General features: G+C 38.0%; 1 pseudogene; it reads right to left on the bottom strand.

Annotated features, from left to right (window-relative positions):
• Positions 1 to 3562: 3562 nt before the first annotated feature.
• LOC132658963 (zinc finger protein 280B-like) lies at positions 3563 to 4840 on the bottom strand (annotated as a pseudogene).
• Positions 4841 to 6903: the final 2063 nt, after the last annotated feature.

The following is a 6903-nucleotide window of genomic DNA, read 5'->3' on the forward strand; positions in this document are numbered from 1 at the left end:
CAAAGAGTCAGACACGACTGAGTGACTGAACTGAACTGAACTGAACTGGTGAAGCTCAAATAAGGGAGGTAGCAAGCCAGGCAGGCCTAGCGGAAGAGCATTTCCAGAAGAACAGCAGTTGCAAAGTCTTTGGATTGGGAAGAAATGGAATTTCCTTGAGGAAAAGCAAGGCCAGTGTTGTCAAAAACAGTGCATGAGTGGGCAAAATAGTAGAGTAGAATGACAGAAAATGGAAGAGAGGAGGTTGTTAGGGACCATATCACAGGAACATTTTTAGTTGGCAATAAATGACAACTTGTACTCCTTTGGAGCACACTTCAGAGCAAACAACAGTAACAGTGTTGATAACACTAAACAACAATAAAAAGCCATAACTAAAACATTTCCTATTTTACAACAGAAATAGAATAAAGGAGATAAGTATGCATAGAATTTTTCACCTGAGACCAGAACACACACACACACACACACACACACACACACACACACACACACACACACTTTCCAACCTAAGGGAAATGGTTTAAACTGACAGTTAGCAAGGTGCTTTGACCCAAGGTTACTAACTGGAAAGGCCTAGTAAAATAGTCAAAGTACAAATCAATCAACCAAGCATCGAGTAAATAAATACAAAATATTTACACTCAAGAAATTACCTAAAATGCAGACAATAGACTCTCTACAGCTTAGTCATCTGTAGTCCTTTCTCTTCAGATCTGAGAGGTATGCTAACCCCTTGGTGATTATCACTTTGCAGCATTTTGTGAAGGCTTAGGGAATTTAAATAAATTGAGGAAGGGGGGAAAAAAGAGTAGGGAGAACTAAAGAGAGGAGAAAGGAAGAGGAAATGGAGATATTTCATCTGGCACAGGTCCACAGCCAGGATCCCAGTTTTCTTGAATGGTGCACTGAGATTGCTAGGTATCTGTGCCAGAAGTGGAGAAGGGATGACATTAAAACATGCCTAAAGAGATTCAGAAAATGAAGATCATGGCATCCATTCCCATCACTTCATGGGAAATAGATGGGGAAACAGTGGAAACAGTGTCAGACTTTATTTTGGGAGGCTCCAAAATCACTGCAGATGGTGATTGCACCCGTGAAATTAAAAAACTCTTACTCTTTGGAAGAAAAGTTATCTCCAATCTAAATAGCCTATTCAAAAGCAGAGACATTACTTTGCTGACTAAGGTCTGCCTAGTCAAGGCTATGTTTTTTCCTGTAGTCATGAATGGATGTGAGAGTTGGACTGTGAAGAAGGCTGAGCAGCGAAGAATTGATGCTTTTGAACTGTGGTGTTGGAGATGACTCCTGAGAGTCCCTTGGACTGCAAGGATATCTAACCAGTACATTCCGAAGGACATCAGCCCTGGAATTTCTTTGGAAGGAATGATGCTATGGCTGAAACTCCAGTACTTTGGCCACCTCATGCGAAGAGTTAACTCACTGGAAGACTCTGATGCTGGGAGGGATTGGGGGCAGGAGGAGAAGGGGACAACAGAGGATGAGATGGCAGGATGGCATCACTGACTTGATGGACGTGAGTCTGAGTGAACTCTGGGTGTTGGTGATGGACAGGGCAGCCTTGCGTACTGCGATTCATGGGGTTGCAAAGAGTTGGACACTACTGAGTGACTGAACTGAACTGAAAGAGACTCATCTCCAGGAACTCACAGAGGTAGCTAAATGTGCTGATGTTCAGGAACCAATACTTAGAAAGTACACCACAGGTCTGTGAAAAAGCCTTTGGAGACTGCAAGGAAACAATTGTCCACAAATATAATCACAGATTAGAAAGTTAAACCGATTAGAGGAAAGATAATAACTCTATTACCTGATAACTACTGAAATAAATGAGACAATTCCTGCATATCAGACTGTGTCAAGTAAGACCAAAACTCAGTATTAGTTTGATAAAATGGGAAATTACACACACAAAGAATTAGCTGTTACCTGTAATACATTCGTGTCCAAGGTAAGATAAGATACAAAACTGAAATCTTCACATGTTTAACTAGGGCAAGACACATGTAACTGGAAAAGGTAAGGCACATTTCCATAAAGCGTTTAATCACCCTGGACATTTTTTATCCACTATTTACTATTCTCAGACAATTCCATTTTAGCTTCAGGGTAAGAGAACTAAATTTAGTCCAATTCATAAACTGAACAGATTCCCTATGTTTGATCCTTCTCGGTTAAAACTATGGGTCCAGTGCAAATCAAACTGGACATCAAGGCTTATTTCCTTGGAAAACTTAACTTGCTTTACTACTCTGTCTGAGACAGATATGGCTACTTCACTGTGACTAAAGGCTAGCCAAATGGGAAAGGGGATGGAATGAATCCAATTCCCCTTTTGATCACTCAACAGGCTGTCCATGGGCACCAGTCCTCAACTACCTCTGCTTTCCAACTGCAGTCATTGTTACATAGGGCCTGCTTGATGCTTGCAGAGGTCCCTCACCAAACACAGGCATTTTAATGGTTGGCTTCCTGGAGATGTCCCTAGGCTAGGTAAAGACACCTTGAGACCGTGTTCCTTCTGCCTTGGCTCCATGCCTGAAGTGAATTTATGCCTCTTCCTCAACTAAGGCAAGAAGCCACAGATCTCCACTCACTAAATCCCGTGTGTGTTCCAAACTCACATCACAGCTTCTCAGTTAAATTGTCCACACCAGGCTTTCAGAGCCAGGTTATCTTAGATCAGAACAACAGAGGCCCTTCAGAGAGTTCAGCAGCACACGGGACCATACCATAACAAAGCCACTGCAATCTGGCGATATGGTTCATACCGAGATCTTCAAGGCATGAAAACAGTTGAAAATTACGTTGCTAAAACACTCTACAGATTATATGTATAGTAGAGCTTTCAAATTTACAAATAACATGAAATGCCAAAATAGGTTGTTACTTTTCCTCCCTCCCCCTCTCATTCTCTCTGTCTCTCACGCACAAGCATACATGCATACATTTTACGTGTTAAGATAATTATATGCAAAATAGGTAATATATTTTTAAATAACATTCAACATTCAGGTCAAACAAAACTGTATTTCATGAAATTTAAAACAAAACATAAATTCCCCATTGGTTTCAGTATATTTGATACTATTGAATAATGCTATAGTTTGGATATTTTTGTTTTTAATGGGGTTTTAAATTTTGCCTGCAACTGTTTCTTGCTTCAGACTTACTGAAAGTAGAATTAACAGTTGTTTTTTGTTTTTTTTTTGTTTTGAACTCCTACTTTTAGATTTGGGGGCTGATGGTTTAGAATGTTCCCAGTAATGGATGCTGCTTCCTCCAATCCTGATTGAAGAGGTTCCAGTGATTAATAACAACTTTTGTTTCAGGAGATAATCCTTCCAGCTTCTTAGGCTTCTTAAACGTTTGATGACACTGGGTCTTGTGCTCCATTTTCTCTTTGAAACTTAAAAACTGTAGCCAACGTTTGGAACACTGGTGAAAACTCCTTCCCCACTGCCCTCTGTAATGACACATGCATAGTGTTGCAGTTTTGAAAATTTTGAGATAAAATGAGCAAAGCAAATTTTTAGTGTTACCATGGTATGCTCTGAAATGTGCATCTGCCATCTGCAAAAATGATGATCTGTAACTGCAAACCCAGCATACATAGGACATTTCACCAGGCTTATGATTGTCTTTCATGTGCTGTAAGAGAAACTGATCTGTCTCAAGGGACAATTCACAGATTTTACAGACTGCAGAGGGCTCCTGGGGAGTGTGGACACTTTCAATGTGACACTGCAGCTGGAAGGGAGTAGGAAACTGGCGGTGTCAGTGCTGGCAGGTGGGTGATTTTTCCAGCTGTCACCTCTCTGCCTCTCAAGTTCCAAATGGTGCTTCATGTGATTCATAAACTTGACATTTTTTAGAACTTTCAAGCACCTGAGAGACATTTAAAGGCTGTGAGTCTTCGGTTCTGGCTGCCCATCTTCTATATGCTGTCCATAGTAGAAGTCGCGAAGTAACACAATCATATACCCTTCTGTGGCATCAACAATCTTGTTTTGACTTGCTAAACTTGGAAAGCAATTTTTTTGTCAGACCGTTTTCCCCAAAGGACTTACAGGCTTGCCATGAACATTGTCTTTGGAAAAGTTGTTAGACAATTTCTCCCCTCTGAACATTGCTTAATGAAGTGTGAACGGTGTCTGGTGTGCTTTGCTGAGTAGTCACTGTATGAAAAATACCTGAAGGGGATAAAGCTAAAAAATGTTCCCTATAATTCCTTCACTGACCTTAGGCCTTTTGTGATTTGTGCTATTTGTTGCAGAAGTGGAAAGTCACTTTGATACACAAGGACTCTTATTCGTAGCTCCTGCAGAAACTGTTGTTTCCACTGGATGCTGCAATGAACTTGTGAAGGTAATCAAAGAAGAACATAACTCTGAAAAGCCATCATGCACTATTTGTGGAGAAATATTTTTATAATCAGCTTTAGACAAAGGCTCAATAATAATAGGACTAACTGTTGATCTTGATTCAGAATCAGAAACTGGCAACACAGTCCTTGCTTCTGATGTAAGTTTCACATAACTAACAGGCTGTAATTTGTGAGCATTATCTTTCCTGAAGTGACCATACCTTTTTCTTCTTGAGCATGAACCTGGGATAACTCTGTTCAAATTGTTTGAACTACTGGTTTTGAATTTGAGGTCATCCCACCAAAGATCACATCAGCATCTTCATTTACATGTTCCACTCCAACAAAGATCAGTTCAGTATTTTCATCATCTACTTGTTTGCTTCCTCCCACACCTTTCTGTGGTTTTGGCTCTTGTTCTTCTTCACATAACATACATTGTGGTTTCATATTTTAAGTACTTTTTTATGTACTCACTTTGAAGTGAGTGGCCACAGTCCCAGTCCTTTCTTTATATAAACTGTCACCTAAGTATAAACATACTACATATTAGTTAAGTACTGAAAATGTGCTATTTGATTATCTCCAAAACTCTAGGGTAGTTATAAGCATGCTTATCTTACAGACAAAGACACTGAGCATTAAAGAGACTAAATGACAGCTGAAAAACCTATGACTACAAGTCTACATGACTCTAGAATCACAGCTTTGTCCCATGTTGATTTCAATCTCTTCTATTTAAAAAAAGAAAGAGGAAAATAAAACCCAACACCACTGATCATTAGGTGATATCACATGTAAAGGACGAGTATTTTTACAAAAGCACTATTGTATAGTGTTTAGAACATGGACTTCAGAGTCAAAGAAGATTAAGTTGGACTTCTAAGTTAGCCACATATCAGCTGCGTCTTTTTGGGCAAATTTATAACTTTTAAATATGTTTCTGTATCTTAAATACAGACATGCTTATTTCTTAGACAAGTTATCAGCTCTTTTCAAAAAGCATCAACTATTCAATGGCATCTTGTTTTGTAGTAAAATTGGAAGGAAACATATCTTAAGTGCACATTTCAGCTGATTCACACATGCTAATTTCATAAAAGTTAATAATGAATATAGGTAGCAAATTCAAAGTATAAACTATCTATACATAGTTAACAAACAGCATAATTCAATGTCAAGAACTTAACACAGGCCTAGCAAATTGAGAATGAACTCTGTTGATAATCTCACCCCAATTCCACACAGATATATCCTAAATTTTTCCCCCTAATCCTGACTAAACTTGAATCCAACAATGCTTCATCCTGCACTCCACATGTCTCTTCCGCACATAGCAGGCAAAGTGATGCCAGTATTTCTCTAATACCAGTATCAGGCAGAGACATCACACACACCACAATCGATATCCTTTATAAATATAGAGGCAAGAGTTCTCAACAAAATATTGACAAACAAAATCTAGCAACATATAAAAATGATTGTGTACAATGATCATGTGGGATTTGTTGAGGTATGCTAAGCTGGTTCATTATAGGAAAGTCAATCAACATTCTACCATTTAAATACAATAAAGGACAAAAAAACACATCTGCCTGCAGAAAAAGCATTTCCCTGAATCTAGCATTTTTTCACAGTAGGGGTAAAAAAAAATAGAATAAAGCACTTAATAACTAAGAACGAAAGAAAACTCTCTCAATCAAAGGGTACCTGTAAAAGACCTAAAGCTAACATCATATGTAATAATGAAAAAACGAAAATTTTTCCTCTAAGATTAGGAACAACACAAGGAAGTCTATGCCACACTTTGGCTCAATATTATACTGGCAGTTCTACAACCAGGGAAATCAGGTAAGGAAAATTAGTTGCTGTTGTTGTTGTTTAAAAAAAAGAAAAAAAATGGCATTCAGAGTGGAAAGGGAAAAGTCAAAGTATGTTGGAGATAACATACTTTTGTATATAGAAAATCCTGAAGAAACCACAAGTATTACAACTAATAAAAAGCTTGCAGAATACAAGATAAATGTTTTAAAAATAAATCATTTATCTATACAGTAGCAACAAATATTCTGAAAATGAAGTTAAATAAACACTTCAATCTACATTAGCAGTAAAAAGAATACTTAGGAATTCAGAAACAGAAAGACAAATAACATATGGTATCACTTACATGTGGAATTTAAAATATGCCACTAATGAACTTATCTATGAAACAGAAACAGACTCACAGACATAGAGAGCAGACCGTGTGATTACCAAGAGGGGCAGAGTATGGGAGGCATAGATTGGAAGCTGGTAATTAGCAGATGCAAACTATAATATTAATATATAGAATAGATAAACAAGATCCTACTGTATAACACAAGGAACTATATTCATAACTTATGATAAACAATAACAGAAAGGGATATGAAAATGTGCATGCATATGTGTGTGTGTATACATATGAAGGAAAGGAAAGGACACCTGTTGGCAAACACCTATAGAAACTTGATCCTTGTGTGTTATGGATA

This window comes from Ovis aries, chromosome Y (genome assembly GCF_016772045.2).
Source record: "Ovis aries strain OAR_USU_Benz2616 breed Rambouillet chromosome Y, ARS-UI_Ramb_v3.0, whole genome shotgun sequence".
Taxonomy (NCBI): domain Eukaryota; kingdom Metazoa; phylum Chordata; class Mammalia; order Artiodactyla; family Bovidae; genus Ovis; species Ovis aries.